Raw genomic sequence first — 22,970 nt, forward strand, 5'->3', positions numbered from 1 at the left:
TGGGTCTTAAAATGCTTTCAGACGTCTTGGAAATATGAGTGTCTTGAGATGTCTCAAGATATCTTAAGATGTCTTCGCACGTCTGAAGATGTCTTCAACGGTATCACTATTTTAATGTTCTTCTTTATATTTAACATTTTATTACCGGTACTTTTGTCACTTAAGACCGTGTCTCACTGAGCAGCGAAGGCTTGAGAGGGTGCGCGCATTGCGAGTGATGGCATTTCACCGAGTCTCTTTAAAGACTGCAAAACATTGCCAAGAGTGTTGAACCCATTTTATGCTTGCAAACCGTTTTTATAGTCGCAAATAAATTTTTTAACATGTTCAAAAGTTGACAAGAAAAACTGAGCATAAAAATGATTTTGGAAGGTCAGCCTAGTCTTGAATGAAACCTGACGAAAACAAACTCTAGCTACGTGCACGCACCCTCGCAAGCCTGAGCTGCTGAGTGAGGCATGGGCTTAACTGACAAAAGTTTAAAAAAAAAAAATGTATTTAACTGATTCAGAGGAACAGTGAATAGTAATACCATGAAATACATTTAATCCTCACACTAATTACTAATGTAAAAAATGAATGAAAAGCCATCTTATACAGAATATACAGAATGCTAATGTTTGTTACCGCTGAACATATTTGGTGAGCATACATTAATTTGCATCCTGCTACTTGTAATTGATAGTTTTCTTGTAATTACTGTACTTTTATTGAGGCAGAACCTAGAAATAAATTTAACGATCAACACATTCAAATTTAACATTTATTTAACTGCAACATTTTCAACCGTTTGACAAGGTATGAACACAGAGAATCCAACAAGATGTTTTTCCCCTGCCTTACAACTGGACACATTGAAAGCAAGGTGAAACTAGATCTAACCATAAAAACTTTGATACGCATTCACAATAATAACAATAACAACGACAACGATAATAACAACAATAATAATAATATATTTAACGAGAGTCAAAGCAAAACAGCTTTATGTGTGTTTTGTCAAAAAATATTAGCTAGCTATGGTGCAAAAAAGTTTGATCAAAAGAAAGTGAGAAAAATACAAATATTAGATATTTGTAAATCTAAAAATGCAACAAATAATTATTGAAAAAGATGTGCAGAAATTACAAATTGGTCAAAAATACATATTTTAGACAAAAAACATTAAAGAGAACACATGAGAAACTAATATACAATATTGTCAACTGCAAAAATATAAAATATTACACAAAATATGTTAAAATACAAAGTACAAAATAATACATATATTGTATATAAGAAACAATCGCGTACTGTCAACATCAGTTCAGACGATTGTTTTTCTCTGAATATTGCTCACACTCTCCACACTTCACTGTAACAAAAGAAACAATCACTCAACAACAGTTACGTGTATTGGCTTTTATAAAAAAATATATATATATGAACGAAGACTTACTCTTATACTGATTCTTTAATCTTCATTCTAACTTCAACCTATAAAATATCTGTATGTGAGCAGCTGAACACAAGAAATAATGAATCACTTTGTCAACAACAGTTCAGAATACTGGCTCTTGTTTTGAGAAATACTTACTACTAGTACTGCATCTTTATACTTCACCGTAACTTTAAAATAACCTGTATTTCACAACACACAAAGAATAATTAATCACTTCAGTTCAGCCTACTGGCACAAGTTACGAGTCATTTGAGTTTCTCAGACAAAATAATATGCAATATTATCAACTGCAAAAATATACAATATTACACAAAATAACCAAATACAGTACAAATTAAATAATACATATATTACATAAAAGAAACAACAATTACATACCGTCAACATCAGTTCAGACAACTGGCTTCTCTCAGATGTTACTGACACTCTCCACACTTTACTGTAACATAAGAAACAATCACTCAACAGTTACGTGTATTGGCTTTTATAATATATATATATATATATATATATATATATATATATATATATATATATATATATATATATATATATATATAAACAAATACTTACTCTTATACTGATTATTTAATCTTCACTCTAACTTCAACCTATAAAAAATATGTGTGCAGATCAGCCTACTGGCACAAGTTTGAGTCATCCAAGTTGACCGGATTTATGCAATGTAAGCAGCACTGGTATTTTGTGAGCACAAAAAAGTTGGACAATTGTCCTGAGTACTCAACAGTACTACACAACATCTTACTGAACCTGCTCCCTCACACACGCGCACAAGCACAACGTGAGATAAAAAAACACCCGAAACATACATTTGTTTGAGGGTAACTAAAAAGTAACACGACAGAAATGCTCTAATTTATATTGCAATAGCTATCGTTGTTAGCTAGCTATTAGCCAGAGGAGGTGCGTGGGAGACAAACTTTTTAATTCTCTCGCTGCTGCCTCGGCTCGAAAACTACGTACGTAACCACGAGAATTGAAATTTGTTCGTTTGTAGCCCACGGTAGAGGTAAAGCGATAGAAATACTCACTTTTACACAGAACTAGCATACTGTACCTAGTTAGCGAACAGCCACGGGGGTGCTTTAACAAACTCTTTTCAACACACTACACTGCCGCAACAGTGATAGCAGCTGTACTTTGCACTTTGTTATCCCGGGGTATTTGAAACAGATACATAGTACAAAGAAATAATTATTTTACTCACCTTTCCATTCGCCGTTTAGTTGCCGTCTGGATTGTCGAACAGCATGAAAAACAAAAGAAAAAAACGCTGCCTCCTTGACGCGTCTGATGATCATCAGATGTCGTCCGACGTCCACCTCACCTCGCGCGCTTGCGTGCGTGTGCCGAAATTTAATTTAAAATTTTATATAATTTAATAGTTTGACGTTTTGAATTTGTTTTGTTTTGTTTTGTTCTCAAATCTCTATGGTATTACATAGATTAATTTATTTAAATCTATATTTTAAGTTGAATGACAACATTTTATTAAATACATTATGACATATTGTTGTAATCATTATTAATGTGTTGTTATTGTATATTTAAAATGTATTATTCTTTGTGTGATATTAGTTATTTAGTTCAATCATTTATTCATTAAGCACTTAAAAAAACAAACTTTATTTCACTTCCAGTATATCTTCATCTTATTTTGAGAATATTCGTTGCAGGAAAAAAATCCTACTATATCACCATATCCTGTTCCATGTGAAGCAACATTGCTTGTTTGTTCATAAATTGCTTAGTTAATTATTCTTAGTTCGTACCATAACAATTCCATTACACAGGGCTCTAAGTTATAAATAGTGTACGTTAAATATTGGGGGGAGGATCATTAAAAAATGTTATTTGACAGTTGAAAGATATTATAACATTTTTAATACCTAATTTCATATATCAACTATTGTTACACATTATGAACATTTTAATTCTTCACATTAACCTTGTCGAAATGTTTTGTGTCCTGAGCAGAGCAGATGATGTCGACCTCATATTATTTAGTCTAAAAAAAGTTCCTTCTCAGCGCTTTGTGCGAAAACACATTTCGGTCTTGAAAACAAAATTTGCTTTGAAATAACACACACACTTTTACTTTTTCCATCGGTCACGGCCACTGTAAATTTGGTTCAACTTGTTTGTGAGATTTTGCTATGGGAAAATCCTTCAACTATATAACACATTCTGTCTCAAAAACATCCACCTGACCTTGTTTACGCCATCTGCTCACGGAAAAGTACCAGAGAGTATGTTTAGTCTACAAATGAAAAGGAGGAGGTCTTTTTAACTATAAGAAGCTATTGTACACGTAGAAGAGCACATTTGACGCTCTGAAATCCCACGTTTTTTCAAGTGATGAAATCGGAAGCTGTTGTATGTCTCAGAGATCTCTGAAAGATTAAAAATAATTTTTGCAAAGGTGTATTTTTCTTGCATCAAACCTAACCTCATTTTTGGAACACGCAAAGAGGACAAAATTCCTTAAATTCTTTCACAGTCCAATAACATTTTATAAGGTTTTACAGCAAAATATCAATAGATAATTATCATCATAATACTGCCATTAAAACAAGATAGCTTGACCATTTCTTTGAGTCATCCATATCATGTCTCGAGACACCTTAAGATGTGCATGTCTTAAGTCAAATGAAATATGTCTTAGGCTGTTTTAAGACATTCAATGTCTTCAAGACACAAACATCTTTTTGGGGGGCATCCCATGTGCTGCTCTCTCATGATACCTGCATGTTTCAAGGCATCTTAAGATGTGCATGTCTTAAGACAAAGGAAATATGTCTTAAGACGTCTTCAAGACATTAAACGTCTCCAAGACACAAAAATCTGTTTGGGAGTCATCCCATGTGCTGCTTCTGTCATGATACCATGTCTCAAGACATCTTAAGATCTGCATGGAAATATGACTTAAGATGTCTTAAGATATTCATTGTCTTCAAGACACAAAAAATTGTTTTGGGGGCATCCCATGTGCTGCTCTGTCAAGGAATGGTGTCTTCAAATGTTTGTCTTAAGACGTCTTGATGTTCCAAAATGTCTTCAGATGTCTTGATTTTGCTTATTAAGACATCTTAAAACATCTTGTGACACGTTTATGCAGAGTATGTAAAGGTAACATGGACTGACAACAGTGAGGTTTTAAGGTCCACATTTGAGGACACCTCAATGGGGTGCCATGGGGTCCCCAGAAAAAAGAAAAGAAAGAAAAAAAATTTGAAAAATAAACACATTTACATTTAAAATAAATAAATAAATCATCTTCTGTAGAAATTTACAAAATACAACCTAGATTATTTTGTGACAGGTTTATTATGGGACTGCTTGCGGAGCAAGCAGGCACATATTGTTATTCTACCTAGGACAGTGGTTTATTATTGGTGTCACGAGTGTCTTCTTTCAGACAAACTCTCCATTTCTGATAAATCATAAGTTTTCAACCTGCTCTCATTTGGTCATTTTTTATCCGATTAAGAAAATGAGAAAATGCTCGTGTTCCCCAAACCCTTGCCGTTCTAACGAGCCATTTCTTGAATCTGTATCTTCAATCGTTAAGTCGCGAGAGGCTTTTGTTGAAGGGGTGCTTCTCTCATTCAATCTCAATGCAATGTGGGTGCGTGACGTCACTTCAACTCGTCACCATGGCCACAATCTTTGCTCACTAGACAGAAGGGAGAAGAGCGAATACACACGCGCGCACGCGCGCTCACACACACGTATACTAATGACATAACGAGACACACCTGAGCAAGACATAAGTGGCTGAGGGCACTGATTGGTTGACACACGAGGAAGGGCAAGCAAACAGGTGGCCATGATCAGGTTTGATGAGACGGAGGAAGCACACAAGGACAACATGAAAAAACACAAATCACGACGGAAGCTCAAAGAAACATGAGGACAAAAATCAAAACTAAACCCAAGCCATAACAGAAGTAAAACAAAAACTAACCCAAACCCAACCCAAATCATGACAGAGGTGTACCAGAGTGGGTTGAGTAGTGGCCAGGAGTTCCACACCCAGACAAAGTTGGACTTGTAATGCTTACAGCAGACTGTGAATGTGTTTCATCTAGGAAACATGGATATAAAAGGTTTGAGCTCACACAAGCTAATTAGGGGGGAAACGTGTTTCAACGTCGTAAACTGTAACTCGACGTGTAGCTAGGTAATTAGCACTAGCTGCAATGAACATGCGAGTAAGTGTCTACAAGGTAGGCAACCAGGTTACTATACCATTACACTAGCCAGCAGGCCTACACGACAGTTTACCGAGGCAAACGTTACTCACCTGCATTGTCACCCTCCTCGCCATCTTCATTTGGTGCAGGACTCCGCAGAGCTGTCCAGCACAAGCAGTGGGCGAACACTGGGCTTGTCCCCAAGAATGTTGTCTAACAGTTCATAAAAGGGGCAACTGTTTCGCCCTGCCCCACTTTTATTGTTTCTATCTTTTATTTCTTTATATTATGTTTTTTTCCCGTCCTCTAGCACTGTAGCCACGTCCGCCTGTATCCTCGTTCTTTCATCGCACACAAAATACTTTCATAAATTGACTTAGCGCTTACTACTTGGGCCCGGTTGTTCAAAACTCGGTTATGTCTTTAACCACTTCTTAAGTAGATTTAACCGACCGTTAACTTTAACGGTACTGTAATCTTGCTGTTAAAGTTAACACACTTAGGGACCGCCGCTAACTTTTAACAATGGTTAACTCTGTGTTCGTGGCTTATGCTGCCTTTATGATGCCCGTTGAGCGCAAGAAAAAGAGTCTATCGAGGGCTTGACTTTGACATTGGTGATTATTCTGATGAAGAGTTAAGCGCACGCTACCGCTTAGCAGTAATTATTTACGTTAAATCAATTTAAATTTAATATTATAATATTTTTAAATTAATTAGAAATATTAGTAATCATTACAAGTATGAGATAAAAATACACACGTTTTAGAAGTATGTAAATACAAAAACAAGACAAATAAAAGCAATTCTATCAAAAATATTACACAAAAAATACAAATAAGTCCAAAATACAATTACATTACAAAAAAACGGACAAAAATATGAGAAACAAAATCAAACAAAAACATGCAATATTCTATGCTACAAAAATATTGGCAAAAGTACAAAACAAACACAAAATATTCCCTGAAAATCAACAAAGTAGAAAAAAATAAATAATAATGAATTAAAAAAAGAAATATTTATTTCACAAAAACTTGCTTCAATCATTGATTGAACAACGTTTGTTTGTCTGGCCGTTTGGATAGTATCCATTCCTTTCACCGACTCGGAAGTAAACAAAAAGGAAGTGCTAACCAGTGCCGTAAATGGCATGGTTAACTTTAACGGTGCCGTTAACTAACAGCGTGACTATCCATGTTTTGAACGTAGCATATTTAACGGTCGGTTAGTTAACGGTGGGTTAAGAATTTAAACAGTTAAACAGTGGTTAAAATAACCGAGAATTCAACAAACGGGCCCTGGCCTATATTTCTTTACAATTAAGTACGATTTTCTTTTTGAAAAAAATGCACACAAAAAATCTATATTTCACCTTAATATTGACACCTTCTTAAAATAATCTCCTAAATCAGTTTTCCCCCCAGATTTTTCAGGAAACACCTTTTTTTTTTAACCATTTGCATCATAAGAAGATGATGTAAGCAAAAAAAATAATAATGACATGGGGAATTATTTTAAGAGGGTGACAATATGAACTAGAAAAATTCCCGCGGAAATTTGGAATGGGACTGCTGACTCTTGCAAGGTGGAAACACGCATGTAGTACTTGTAGACATAGTATTAATAGTATAGTAGTAGCACTTACATACCTAATCAATTGGCCAAAATGGCCGCCGCCCTGGGCGAGCAGAGTGGCGAGAATCCTGGGTGTACCTAATTAATTGGCCAAGATGGCCGCCGCCCTGGGCGAGTGGAGTGGCGAGAATCCTGGGCGTACATAATAAATTGGCCAAGATGGCGGCCGACCCGGGTGGGCAAGGGGGAGAGAGTCCTTGCCGTACCTAATTAATTGGCTAAGATGGCCACCGCCGTGGGTGGGCAGAGTGGCGGTAATCCAGGGTGTACCTAATTAATTGGCTAAAATGGCCGCCGCCCTGGGCGAGCGGAGTGGTGAGAATCCTGGGTGTACCTAATTAATTGGCCAAGATGGCCGCCGCCCTGGGCGAGCGTAGTGGCGAGAATCCTGGGTGTACCTAATTAATTGGCCAAGATGGCCGCCGCCCTGGGCGAGCATAGTGGCGAGAATCCTGGGTGTACCTAATTAATTGGCCAAGATGGCCGCCGCCGTGGGCGAGCGTAGTGGCGAGAATCCTGGGTGTACCTAATTAATAGGCCAAGATGGCCGCCGCCCTGGGCGAGCGTAGTGGCGAGAATCCTGGGTGTACCTAATTAATTGGCCAAGATGGCCGCCGCCCTGGGTGGACAGAGTGGCGATAATCCAGGGTATACCTAATTAATTGGCCAAGATGGCCGCCGCCCTGGGCGAGCGGAGTGGCGAGAATCCTGGGCGTACCTAATCAATTGGCCAAGATGGCCGCCGACCCGGGTGGGCGAGGGGGAGAGAGTCCTTGAAGTACCTAAATAATTGGCCAAGATGGCCGCCGCCCTGGGCGAGCGGAGTGGCGAGAATCTTTGGCGTACCTAATCAATTGGCCAAGATGGCCGCCGCCCTGAGCGAGCGTAGTGGCGAGAATCCTGGGTGTACCTAATTAATTGGCCAAGATGGCTGCCACCCTGGGCGAGCGTAGTGGCGAGAATCCTGGGTGTATCTAATTAATTGGCCAAGATGGCCGCCGCCCTGGGCGAGCGTAGTGGCGAGAATCCGGGGTGTACCTAATTAACTCTTTGACTGCCAGACGTTTTCAGAAACGGGTTGTCCCCACTGCCAGCCGATTTAAGCATTTAGAGTGATCTTTCAAGGTCCACAGAAAATGTTGTGTTTGGACTATGGAAACACACATACTACCAAATGAAAGATTGGACTCTCAGCTTTCATCAGAAAAAAAAAGTTTGTTTCTACCTTATTCCGTTCTTCAGTAATCAACAATAGAAAATGGTTACTTTCACCGAAATTCTCTCTTTTGAAACAAAAAACGGAGAAAAGGAGCTTTTTGTGAAACGATGTTATTTCATGCACTCTAGTGAATTGTACACTTCTTTTTGTCCATGAATGATGCCACAAACACCTAAATAGTGCTTTACTTCTGTAAAACGCTTTCACCAACAATGAAAAAGTGTTTTTTGATTGCAAAATGCGTTTATTTCCATTCAACAGTGTAACAATTTGACAAAACAATTTCGCAAACTATTTACTAATGTGTGCAACTGTGGTACTATTTACAATTATGTGGATGTTTCAAATACAGTTTTTCTTTTTGTAACGCTCTCCTGCGTACAAGGAGACGCCAGGACTCGCACACAGTTTACTTTCACTTTCACATTGGTCCGTTTTGCGTGCAAACGTTACACTTTCTTGACGGCCTTTTTTTCCGGGGAATAAAAAGCAAGTAGCAGACTGTACACACTTCCTCCGATGAATATGCATTGGGCTCGGGGCACTCTCCGTCGTCCGATCGAACGTCCGCCTGTGCGTGCTCGGTTGCGCTCCGCGTTACGACACCGTAATAGCCGCCGCGTCAGCGGTTCCAATTTCGCCGTCAAGCTCGGATTCACCTTCATCATCATCGAGGATAATCACCGTCGTCATCAATGCACTATTTTAGCGTTGGTCGATGCCTTTCGTCTTGTAAGTGTAGAGCTGCTTGCAAACGCTCGCCATTGCCCGTTCCCTCCTCCATCTAGCTCCATCTAACATCTTCTACTGCCGCGTCAATGCTTTCCAACCACGGAGTCACCCTCATCTTCATCATCTATGATGATCATCGTCAACAATGTGCTTTTTCAGCGATGCTTTTGGTCTTTGAAAAAAACGTCTCGGGTGTGAGCTCCTCGCGACCGGCCGCCATTTTTCCTTTGTCTTCCATTCTCATCTCCTGCTCGACGCTCTAGCTCCGCCTCTACTGACGCCCACCCGATCTTGTCAAAAGAGAGTCATCGCTGCCCTCTAGGGGCCAAAAATAGTCATTAGGCACAACAGACAGACTTGAAACTTTCATCAGACATGCGGAAGGGTTTCCTCTACCCGTTTCAAAAAAAAAATAAAAAATCATTGGATGACGTCTTTTGACGTCATTGGCAGTGAAGCGTAGGTTTTTACTTGACGTCTTTAAACGTCAGTGGCAGTGAAAGAGTTAATTGGTCAAGATGGCCGCCGCCCTGGGCGAGCGTAGTGGCGAGAATCCTGGGCGTATCTAATTAATTGGCCAAGATGGCCGCCGCCCTGGACGAGCGTAGTGGCGAGAATCCTGAGTGTACCTAATCAATTGGCCAAGATGGCCGCCCGTACATAGGCCAAGCCTTGAGTACACCAAGAAAAAAAGGGGTTGAGTTGAGATGAGCGAGATGATTGGCTGAGGCAGTTGCTATGCAGACGTGAGAGACCAGGCAGTATAGCTAAAAAAAGCACTATTTAAATAGCAGTCCATTCCATTGCCTTTAAAAAATAATAATAATAATCTTGTGTATGTTTTTTTTTTTTAAATGTTTTTTTATTTTTATTTAAATGAGCTGAACAGTATAAAATTCAAACGATTGAAATCGGTCAAGAAATGTGGAAGTTTACCATAATCGACATCAACTAAAAATATCTTACTGTCACTTTAAGAGCGCACACGCATTTGATTAGAACTTGTTGGACACACTTGAATTCACGCACCAACATTCTATTGATATTGTATGACAGACGCACACCTGCAACGAAAGCCTCTCACGACTTAACAGTTCAAGATACAGATTCAAGAAATGGCTCGTTAGAACGGCAAGGGTTTGGGGAACACGAGCATGTTCTCATTTTTTTAATCGGATGAAAATTGACCAAATGAGAGCAGGTTGAAAACTTATGATTTATCAGAAATGAAGAGGAAAAAGGCGCCGAAATTAACATGGAAGAGATAGGCGAGTTCGTCCGACTTCTGCTCGCTTAAAGTAAAAATAAAAGTACTAAATGACACCTTAGCCAAATAAAAGTTAGTTTGTCTGAAAGAAGACACTCGTAACTACAAAATGTGAGAATTTGACGTCTAGTGAGAAAAGATTGTGGCCATGGTGACGAGTTGAAGTGAAATTTTTTCTAATACATTATTTGGTTCCCGGCACTGAATGGCTAATTAGTCCACTCTAACCAACGCAATACACAACAATGGGAGAAGGCTATTTGTCTGCTGTTTGCTCACTGTCTTTGCACCCGCACAGGGGGGAGAGCTTTCATTCCTTAAAAAATATTTCGACACTGAGCTAAAGATGGGGAAAATTCCTACAAAATGAGCTAAAATTCGTATCAGTCGGATAACGTATGCGTGCGCAGCGAGTCTTGGAAAAAGGTGCTTGATGTGTGTTTTGTCTTCCCTTTTCCCATTCATTCCCAATGGGGAGTTATTTGGGACTTTTTTGGGAATAGCGTCACCATGGTAACTGGGAATTCTTAGAAAAATAGTAGCGCAGCGAGTCAGATCGAGCCGCATCGTTTGATACCTCATTTGTCCCGGTGCGATGTACGGTACGGGCCGCATTTTAGCGGAAAAATCGCTGGAAGATTAAATAATAACTAGAAAAATTCCCGCGGAAATTTTGAATGGGACTGCTGACTCTTTGGTAATGAGCTGAACAGTTTAAAATTTAAACCACTGGAATCGCTCAAGAAATGTGGAAGTTAACCATAATCAACATCAACTAAAAGTATCTCACTGTCCCTGAAAATGTATTTTAAAAAATGTAAATGAGCTGAACATTTTAAAATTTAAATGACTGGAATCGGTCAAGAAATGTGGAAGTTAACCATAATCTAAAAATATGTCACTGTCACTTTAAGAGCACATACATTTTTGACTTGGAGACGTCACGCGCCCCACATTCCATTGAGATCGCATGAGAGAAGCACCCCTTGTACAAAAGCCTCTCACGACTTAACGGTTGAAGATACAGATTCAAGAAATGGCTCGTTAGAACGGCAAGGGTTTGGGGAACACGAGCATGTTCTCATTTTCTTAATCGGATAAAAAATTACCAAATGAGAGCAGGTTGAAAACTTATGATTTATCAGAAATGGAGAGAGGAAGGCGCCTGAAATTAACATGTACAAGACAGGCGAATTAGTCCGACTTCTCTTGCTTAAGGTGAAAATAAAGGTACTAAATGACACCTTAGCCAAATAAAAGTTAGTTTGTCTGAAAGAAGACACTCGTGACTACAAAATGTGAGAATTTGACGTCTAGTGACAAAAGATCGTTGCCATGGTGACGAGTTGAAGTGACGTCACGCACCCACATTGCATTGAGATTGAATGAGAGAAGCACCCCTTCAACAAAAGCCTCTCGCGATTTAACGATTGAAGATACAGATTCAAGAAATGGCTCGTTAGAACGGCAAGGGTTTGGGGAACACGAGCATTTTCTCATTTTCTTAATAGGATAAAAAATGACCAAATGAGAGCAGGTTGAAAACTTATGATTTATCAGAAATGGAGAGAGGAAGGCGCCTGAAATTAACATGGCAGAGATAGGCGAGTTGGTCCGACTTGTCCGAGCTTAAAGGGAAAATAAAGGTACTAAATGACACCTTAGCCAAATAAAAGTTAGTTTGTCTGAAAGAAGACACTCGTGACACCAATAATAAACCACTGTCCTAGGTAGAATAACAATATGTGTCTGCTTGCTCCGCAAGCAGTCCCATAATAACAATACAGTATGTGCCTGCTTGCAAGCAGTCCCATAATTATTTGGACTATTAATGGGCCATTTCATACAAGTTTGATAGCACAAGATTAATATTCAAACCTAGAAGAAAGAAGAAGCGCTGCACAGCATTCTGAAAATATTATGGGGAAACCCATCCCGCCTTTGAGCCAATTAAAGGAAACAATAGGGATGGAACACTGACAGTATTTGTTGTTCTTTGGTCTTTAATAATAATAAAAAGTTCTTGATTGTATTATTGGTCTTCTTGATATCAAAGCTTGTAACAAACTAATTGTATGGCATGAGTGTGAAAGAAGCCTTTATAGGTACAATCAGGAACATCATAATCAGCCCAATGGGCCTCAGTTGGGAGATGGCTGGGTTGCCCAAGTGGGTTTTAGCTTGGGCCCATATGAGGCCCATTTGAGCCCATCTGCACAGCAAAAATTGGTTAAAAGTACAGGGGGATTCACAAAGAATAAACCAAAAATCATTAGGTGACATTTAAAAATGAAAAACAAAAGAAAACTCTAGCTTCGACACACTTGTACATACGGTACCCTCAAGTTTTTATTTCATGTTTTACAAGTGCTCAATGTGGCCACCACTGACAACAGACAACATCAAGCCGATATGAGAATTCCTCCCAAACCCTAGGATATCGCTGTCCACCGTGTTGTTGATTGCAGCTGATATTTGATCTTTCATGTCATCAATATTTGCTGGAAGTGTTGGAACATCAACTTTGTCTTTAACATACCCCTCCAAGCCACCCCCACACCCACCCATCCCGCATAAAAAACAACATGAAAAAGTCACATACAGTGAGGTCCGGGTATCTGACCGGCTAAGACTCGAGAGCAAGGTCTGAAGCGTCTTTTCTACCAATTCAGCGCTGAGGCATATTTTTATTCCGATAACCTTGAACCCCGAGATGTCAATGGCGCGGTGCTCTAACTTGTTGAAAAATGAATCATCGAATAACATCTGCAGAATCAACATGGTGAACCATGACATCCTGAGTCACGTTTGGGAGGAATTCTCATATCTGCTTGTTGTTGTCCGTGCTGCCGGTGGTAGCCACATTGGCCACTTGTAAAACATGAAATAAAAACTTGAAAGTACGTACAAAACGTGTCCAAGGTAGAGTTTTCTACTGTTTTAAATTTTTTGAAATATTGTGTGGTGGTTTTGGACTATTCTTTCTATTCTTTTTGAATCGCCGTATAAGTTAAAATTTTAGGATGAAATTTTGGGGAACAGATTTAAACTCCTGAAGTGTAATTTTAATATTTTCAGAGTTAAATGGTGACCAAACTAAGAGTTATTTTACAGAGTTGTAAATTAGAGATGTAATTAACGCTCTGTCTGCCATGTTCGGGAACTCCCGTACACTACAACCCTAACATGTAGCGCCACCGACGGGAATTCCCGAAAACTACGTTTTTTAATGGAAATTGGCAATTGAGTAATGTCTTGGCCAGCTGCCCTCTCAGTATCACGCTGATCAACTATTGTAACGACTAACTATGGCCATTAGATGGTAGTGACGACTCTCGTTTGGACAAACTCAGCTTGATCCAATAGTAGTAAAAGAGGAGCGGAGTGAGAAAGTTGAGGAGATCCTGGCAGAGAAAGCAAAAACAACTCGGTACAAGCAACTCTCGCTGCTTCGCTGTTATAAAAAAAGGTAGCTCTACCAGTGTTGCCACAAAAGGCAACACTGATTAAAGTGATTCAGAGGTTGAAGCATTGACGCGGCAGCTTCGTCCACGTGAGAAAGCATCACAATCTAATCCCAGACCGCATGGTGAGCCAAATATTTCGGCATAGCCCGACTCGTCATTGGATGACGACGAGTACTACTTCGAATCAGACACGGGTTCATCAAAGGAATGGAAATAATCAGGATGTGAGGAATCGGATTCGGACAGCAAATCATCATCTGATCCCCCAGAAATCTGCGAAGGTAAGCGCTAATTTACTATGAGGTAGCTAGCTAACTAATTTACAGTATTTCGTTGGGTGTTTGTGTAGAGGTGATGATAGATTGTATAAATGTACTGATGTACACTATAACTAGGGGTGTGAACTGCCTAGTACCTGGCGATTCGATTTGTATCACGATTCATAGGTCACGATTCGATTCGATACAGATTAATCCCGATATGAATCCATAAACTGATTATTGCGATTTTTTTTACCCAAATTTAGAAAATATTAATCAGTAAACTTGTACACGCACACACACAAACATGTACACTGTAAGATTTGTATGAAAATGTATTTATTTATCTGAAACTTTAGGCTTTAGGCTTGAGTAAGCCACTTTATTTAACAAACAATCTGTTTAATCTGTTTCATGTTTGAACAGCACTGAAATAAATATTAAAGCTTAATGTTCCATTAATATAACATTCTTCCATGCTTAATGTGTGAATCCTAACCCTAAGTAAGACGTTTTGTTGAATATTCCCGTAAAAAATTGATGTTTAAAAATCAATTTGGCCACATATCGAATCGACTCGAGAATTGTGCGCTGTAATATCGCGATATATTGCCGAATCGATTTTTTTCTAACACCCCTAACTATAACACAATTGTTGCCTAAACTAATGTGAATGTATAATTCACAGATCGTCCATCTTGCTCCAAACGTCTGCCGACTGCAGTTTCTAGGGCAAAGAGTGGTAAAAAAAACAACAACAACAAAAAAAACTTCACAATACACCAATGCAATATAATTTCTTTTTTAAAAACATTATCAAGGTAATTATTTATATTTATGTTATTTACAGCACAGAGAGGAGGAGCCAGGAGTATTACTCCCACCAGATCCAAGAAGAAAGGTAAAAATATATATATACAGTATTCGCATCACACTGCTGCAAAATAACTAATTACAATATATTTATATGATCATTTCAATTTGTATTTGCAGATCATTGCAGGAAAAATGCTGTCTGGCATGAAGCTGGCTAGAAACCAACAGTATTTCCAATTACAGCAAGGGCCCTGCAGCAAACCCGGAGTCCACACTGCCAGCCGACTTCCTGGAGCTGTATCTGACGTACGAGCTTCTCCAACACATTGTCGATCAGACAAACAAGTATGCACGCCAGCATATGCAGGTACAGACTCACAGTCTGCCACATAGCAGGAGTCATTCCTGGAAGCCTGTGTCTATCCCAGAACTTACAAATTTTGGGGGACTTTTGTTTCTGACTGGCTACATAAATAAGACAAGCATTGATATGTTCTGGACTATGGATGAGCTCAAGACCACAGCCTTTATTAGCCAAGCGACGTCAAGAAGGAACAGATACCAGCTCATGTGGAGGTTCCTGCATTTCAATGACAATGATCAAAATGACAAACTTTACAAAGTCCGCCCTGTATTAACCTACATTGTCAACAAATTCAAGCTGTACCAACCTGGCAAGAACATTTGCATCAATGAAGGGATGATGAGTTTTTGAGGGTGCTTGTCATTCAAAGTCTACAACCCACAAAAGCTGGTGAAGTACGGTGTAAAATCGTACATACTGTGTGACTCACAAAGCGGTTATTGTTTCACCATGCTACCTTACGTTGGTACAAGGTCTCCCCTCACGGATACAGTATTCACATTATTTTATTGTCTGCCAGGTAATGGGCACACGTTGTATATGGTGCATAAGAACAGGGGTGAACCCAGTGTCATTACCTCGGCAACGAAGACTGGTTTTGGGGTGGAAGGGAAACTGGCGCGGCACAACGAAAAGGTTTTAGTATTAGCCTGGCAGGATAAACGCTTGTTGAGAATGGTGACAACTGCCACCAAGATGAAATGCGGACGGTGGACGTGTGGCAGAAGGCACAACAAAAAATACTTTTTTGTGACAAACCAGCGTGTGTTGTGGCACACAATGACTCCATGAATGGAGTTGACAAATACCTCTTACCATCCATTCACACGAAAGAAAATGAAGTGGCATAAGAATTTGTTGTGTACATAGTTCAACAATGCATACATCATTTACAGGACAAAAAATCCAGGCAAGTGCAATCACTATTAGCAGTTTGTCCGGCAGGTAGTGAGATCCTGGGTGATACAGAAATGTGTGAGGGAGGAGGAGGAAGGAGTAGATGTGAGACTCGAAGGGCATAAAGAGTTGGAGGAAATCCGAAAGAGCAGCCGATCACCAACTCATGATCCTGAAAGGCGGCTCGATGGCAATTTGGCAAAACGTGCTGGATTACTTGCCTACCAAGTCTTGGCACTCAAAAAGAGGTCTGAACTTGAGGGGACGACCAAAATCTCCCCACAATTTCAAGTCGGTCCCCACAATGGTAGTTAAAACCTAAGCACACACACACACCTATAAATAGTTTGTAAATAGTTTGTCAAGTTGTTTGTCAAATTGTTACCCCTGTTCACTATAAATAAATTGTTTATTTGCCATCAAAAAACACTTCATTTTTTTAATTGTTGGTGTTAGTGTTTTATAGAAGGAAAGCATGCTTCAGATGTTTGTGGTGTCACAAAAGTCAAAAAAAAAGAAGTAAAAAATCACTGATGCGCATGAAATCTTTTCACAAAAAGTTTGTTTAGGTAGAAACACACTTTTTTTCTGATGAAAGATTAGACTTCAATCTTTCAGTTGGTAGTCTGTGTTTGCATAGTCCTAACACACAATTTTCTGTGGTGCCTTGAAACATCAGTCAAAATGCTCTAAATCAGCTGGCACTATGAGGTGATCTTTTCTGAAAATGGCTGGCAGTCAGCCCTGTTTCCACCGACGGTATCTACCCTACTCTACTCTGCTCTACTTAGCTCTGCACCAAAAAGCAATGAGTCTCCACTGCCACAGTCACCACCCGGGAGTCCCTCCTCACTGCGGCAGTTACATCATGCTAAAGCGACCGCAGCGAGCATGCACTACATACAGGCGAAAACAATGCAGAGCACGGATGTTTTTTTTTGTACCTGGTGCTTGGTTTGTGGCTGTTTATTTCAGCCAGAAGACATTGAATGAATATTGCAGAAAACAGAAGACTGCATTAAATAATGTTAAAAAGGCTTGCAGCTCCTCAAAAGTCCAAGCATTAATCTGTTTGGAAGCCATTGTTGTCCTCTCTTAATCATTAATGGCAGCTGCTTCCCGGGGTGGTGGTTTGCACAGCTGCACATTGATGACGACATATCTCAAACCAATCATTGGCCTCCTAAATAATTTAGTCACGTTTTGGAACTGGAGCTACTTTTTTTCAAACCGCAAAGGAGCTGGTACCAGAAAAAGTGAGTAGAGTAGAGCCGGGTGGATTTGTTGGTGGAGACAGGGTTAAATGTCGAGTAGAGTAGAGTAGAGTAGAGTAGATCCCGGCGGTAGAAATGAGGCTAAAAAGAGTTAAGATCCACCTTCACACCTGCATTTCGCAGTTTTAGAGACAAGTTGGCGCCATTTTCCTTTTCCTCACTTGTCACAGGAAACACTGACATTCGAACAAAAGGGCACTGGAAGTAATTTTCACTTACAGAACAGACTTCCCCAAAAATTGGACTGTTAAAATTGGGATCTTAGATTCTGGAATAGGCTGATGTCACGTTAAATGTATTTAAAACATCAACTCTGTCATGTGGCTGTATAGCTCAATGGTTAGGGAGTCTGACTTTGGTTACATGGTACCCTGGTATAATTCCTGTCATGGCAGTCATTTATTTTTATTTTTATTTTAACTCTGACCCATGGGTCCCATTTCATGTGGGTTTTAGTTAAGGCCTGTTGGGTTTTGACTCGCATGTAATAACTGAACAAACACCCGTCAATTGTCATCCATCCATTCCTTTATTCTCTCTTCCCTTCCACCTCCTACCAACACATTCTCTTGTGCTTACCGCCCTCGCCTGGTTAACTCCTACACCTACAGTCACATTCTGTTAAGGGTTTCATCAGTATATAACACCCCCCTTTAATTAGAATTAAACTCACAACTCTATAATAACAAAACTAGAAACATCGTAATTTAGCACATTTTCTTGACTTGGAAACATTAGGAAACATCACTTTTTTTCCAGAACTTATTCACTCTTGACAGAACACATTTCCGTACTTTAACATATATATATATTCTTCTCAATCCGATAATGGATTTGAATGAGAGGCACATCACTTTAGGTTATAACACATGCATTTTACAACCCAGCCCCCCCCCCCCAACCCCAACCCCCGCCCACCCACTATGGACGGTTCACTAAAGGCAGGGGTGGGCAAACTCGGTCATCAATGGCCGTAGTCCTTCTCCAACACAGCTGATATATGATCAGCTTGTCAGAAAGCTCTGCAGAAGCATGACAATGATCATTTTGATTGGAATCAGCTGCGTTGGAGCACGGAAACATTCAAAACCTGCAGGACTCCGGCCCTTGAGGACAGAGTTTGCCCACCACTGACTTAAGGACATAGTCAGTTAATTTCTGTGGCAGCTTAATCTGCAGATGAGGTCTCTCCTGTTTGAGTGTGACAGGCTTTGTTCTGATCCCTTCACTGTGGGTCTGAATCGAAGACTCGGTTTGATTTCCTCCTCGGTAGATTGTGACATATTACCTGAGTTCTCTTTTCCAGTGCAGTCCTTGAGCTTGCGCTATGCGTATCCTTTTCATCAGCAAAGCGTTCTGTCTCTCCACCATTGGCTTGTGCCCGCTTGGGTGTTGTTCTCACATGCTGTATGCCATTGTCCTCACAGCATGTTTGAAACTGTGTAGATATAAACTGTTGGCCACAATCAGATCTGATGGTGATCGTGAGCCCGTGAAAACTGAAAAAGTTCTCCAGGCTGTCTATTTCCTTGTCTGTGGTAGTTGATTGCAGGATTTCATATTCGTAGTATCTGCTGTAATAATCAATGAATACTAGTATAGAGTGTCCGGTTGCTAATGGACACAGTAGGTCAATTGCCACATCTTGTCATGGTTTATCTGGTAATGCTGTCGGACGTAGTGGTTCAGGTACAATTTGTCTCTCTGCATCCCAGTCCATTCCCGGCCACCACACCTTACTCCTGAGGTGCTGCTTGGTGCCCACTACACTCAAATGTTCTTCATGGGCCAAGATCAGGGTCATGGTTCTCAGTGTGTGTGTTAATACATTGCGTGTTCCTCTCAGTACTAACTGTCCAATAACACACAGCTCAGAAACTAGGGGCGCATATATCTGGCAATTGTCATAACAGCCTCTGTATGGCATTTCTCACCTCTGTCAGTTCATCATCGGTGGCTGATGCCACCTCCACCTTTCTTATAGTTAATGCTCTGGGTGTGGCACTTTCAGCAACCATCCTCACATACTTTTCTGTTTTATGTTCATGGACTTGTTCAGTAGCACTTTTTCCCAGCAGCCGAGAGAGGGGATCTGCGATGTCTTTTCCGGGGATGTGAACCCCCCTGAAATCATAGATTGGAGTCTCAGAACCCATCTCTCAATGTGTGCACATGGCTTCGATGTGGGAATGTAGATCGCCTCCAATGCTTTTTGATCCGTCAAGTCAAACTTTTTTCCACACATAAGGGTGCAGTCTCTCTCACGCCCATACTAGTGCGAGCACTAGTCTGTGAATATATTTTTTCATAGTCTGTCAGGCTTCTGCTCACATAGCATATAGGCAGTTATGTTGCTCTTGTACCAGCAAGGGTCCAAATCCAACTGGTCCGGCATCGGCTATTACCATCCTTGTTGAAACGCGCTAAAGTTCCAGCTTCTATTAGTTGTCTTTAATGCTTGAAAAGCTGCTTTCTTCTCTGGTCCAAACTTGAATGGTGTGTCTTTTTTCGTGAGTCTGCGTAGGGGCTCTTATATGGTGGCAAACTGGGGTATGAACCAGCTGCTAAAGCCAGCCAACCCAAAGAAGCTGCGTACCTCTGCTGTGTTTTCCGGCTCCCGTGCTTCCAATACAGTTCTCACTCTTTCCTTAGTGGGGCCGATGCCCTTCTGTGACAACAATATGTCCATGAAAATTAGCTCGTTCATGTTGAATTGGCACTTGTCTGCATTCAGAGTCAGTCCACACTTCTCCAGCCTTATCAGGACTGTGCAGCCGCTGATCATGAATTTCTCAGTTCTGGCCATGAACGATGAGGTCATCAGAAATATTCTCCACCCCTTGATGCCTGTCAAGGCTGTTGCAATTTCATGTTGGTACTGTTTACTTGCTGAAGAAACACCAACCACAAGTCTTTTGTATCTAAATGTCCCTGTGTGAACAGCAAATGCGGTAATGACTCTTGATTCTGGTGTGAGCTCCAGCTGGTAGTATCCCCACTTTGAATCAAATTTGCTGAAAACTGTGGATCCATTCATTCCTTGTAGGAGCTCGTCCACCGTAGGTATCTGATGTCTCTCTCGGATGATGGCTGTATTTGCTCTTCACATGTAGAGGCACATCCAGATGTCATCTTCCGCTGGTTTAGGAGTAACCACAAAAGGGTTCACCCACGGTGTGGCTCGCTCCACCCTTTCAATTATGTGTATTTCTAGCATTTCGTTTATCTTTCTGTCCACTGCCCCTCTTAGATGAAATGGCACAAGTTTCAGGGGCCGAGCCACCGGCTTCACTTTCTCATCAATGTATAGACTTATCTGTTTTGTGATTAGTTTTCCAACTCAACAATTTCTGTTTTATTGTCAGTCACAGTGGCTATGCTCACACCCACTCTCAGCACACCTACCTTGATAGCAGTTTCCTCACCAAGTAGTGGCACTCCTTGCCCTTGGATTGCTGTAAACTCAGGCTCTGTGTTGTTTTCCCTATGCTTATTTTGCACTTGAACTCCCCTTTTACTGGTATGGGCACTTTGGAGGTGTATGGGTACAGGGGCTTACTTGTCACTTTTTTAGACACACATTTTATTATTTTACTTTTTAACATCTCCCATGTGTCTTCCTCCACAATATTACTTGATGCACCAGAGTCAATTAACATGAGCAGATTTACTCCACCAACATTAAATATCACTCTCTCTCTGTTTGACTAATCTCTTGTTACAAATGCATAGTCTCTGTCTTGGTTCTCTGTTTCAACACATTTCACTGTCTTTTCCTCCTTACCTTTTGATTTGCCAATATTTGCAAAGTAGTCTCTTCCATTGCACTTCCTGCATGTTTGTCCTTTTGCTTGGCAGGCAGGATCTTTGGCAAAGTGACAATAGAATAACTGAAGAAACACTCGTCAGTTGACATCCATCCATTCCTTTATTCTCTCGTCACTTCCACCTCCTACCAATACATTCTCTTATGCTTAGCGCCCTCGCGTGGTGAACTCCTACACCTACAGTCACATTCTGTTAACTGTGTCATCACCACCTTTAAACCAATGTAGGTTTTAGCTAAGGCCCATATAAGGCCCACTTTGAGCCCATCTGGGCTTGCCCACGTGGGGCCACCATGAAATCCCTGACAGCCCAAATGCGGCCCATTCACCAGCCCATATCCAACCCACATGGGCCCCACATGAGTGTGTTGACAAGGGTGTTTCATCCTCTGTCTATGGACCGGAATTTTCTATTTATTCAGCGTTCTCCATCTTGTCTGTCTGCACTTTATTTGCCTCTCTCTGGCGCATTGGTTCTTGCATCGCCATGGAGTGACGTCACGGACAGTCAAATCCGTTCTGAGTGTTTCGAGCTGATCAGACTGAGACACATCCTGTCCAAATCGCATATGAAACTACCTCCCGCGTGTGGTTTCAACCCGTATCGCAAAAATTTGATTTCATGTGCTTTGTGTTCAGACTACAAAAGAGCCATCCAATTTGAATCTGGATGGGCTAAAAATCGTATTTGGGCTGGCAGTCAAGGTCATAGAAATATGCCTACCTTTTCTCAAGCCAGTTTCTCCTCTTCTTTTTCTAAACGGCAGCACCTCATGGCTTCTTTTCTCTTGTACTTTTAATCCTTCATCTTCATTTAAGTCTCAACATCATTACCGTCCATCAAACAGAGTATAGAGTAGGGTGGCCACTTCCATAAGGTCAAAAAGGAGGACATATATAAAAAAAAATAAATAAATGTTCCCTCGCTGTAACGCAGTTTACTTTTCAAGGCCTCGCTGTTTCGCTGATTTGTTTTGTGTGCAATTTTGCATGCATATTTTTCATAGTAATGTGCCTATTTTATAAAATTTACGAAGGTTTGAACATTGAGAATGTTTAAACAAGAGAGAAATGTGAGAAAATACAAATGCATCAATGAGCAAGGTGTATAAACTGTGTGGTAAAGGGTTTTAAAACATTTATAATAATTGTAAAACAAAGCTATAACTACTTCGCGGATTTCATTTATTGCAAATATTTTTTGGAACCTAACCCCAGCGGAAAACGAGGGAAAACTGTACATCAGACTTGCGGCGTATTTTCTTCAACAATAAAGTTTTGCATGGTTTATAGATCATGTTTGTGCACTAAATGGTAAAAAAATATCAATAAAAAGTCAAACTTCTTTTTGACAATTTATTTCGTTTACAGTACCATGTTTTTAACCCATTAAGGCCGGGAGCGTGTGACCGCACTTCTACCGTTAAAGCCAGGAGCCCTCCAGCGCTCTTCTCCCTTTAACTCCGGGAGAGCGGATAAGTCCTTTGGTTTGGTTTTGACCAATTCTTGGACTCTAAGCCATTTAAATCAATCTGAATATGCACGAGAGGT

General features: G+C 40.4%; 1 protein-coding gene and 1 long non-coding RNA gene across 2 annotated transcripts in view; one reads left to right on the plus strand and one right to left on the minus strand.

The window, feature by feature from the left end:
• Window positions 1-22,970, plus strand: part of nkx1.2lb (NK1 transcription factor related 2-like,b) — a 49,784-nt gene that overhangs the window by 14,927 nt on the left and 11,887 nt on the right. The window lies entirely within an intron of this gene.
• LOC144059541 (uncharacterized) lies at window positions 780-2,776 on the minus strand. The gene is made up of 5 exons (XR_013295679.1): window positions 2,670-2,776; window positions 1,820-1,880; window positions 1,577-1,620; window positions 1,439-1,501; window positions 780-1,354 (listed from the first exon to the last, which is right to left on the minus strand). It is a non-coding gene; the product is annotated as an uncharacterized LOC144059541 (long non-coding RNA).

This window comes from Vanacampus margaritifer, chromosome 10, assembly GCF_051991255.1.
Source record: "Vanacampus margaritifer isolate UIUO_Vmar chromosome 10, RoL_Vmar_1.0, whole genome shotgun sequence".
In the NCBI taxonomy this organism is placed as follows: Eukaryota; Metazoa; Chordata; class Actinopteri; order Syngnathiformes; family Syngnathidae; genus Vanacampus; species Vanacampus margaritifer.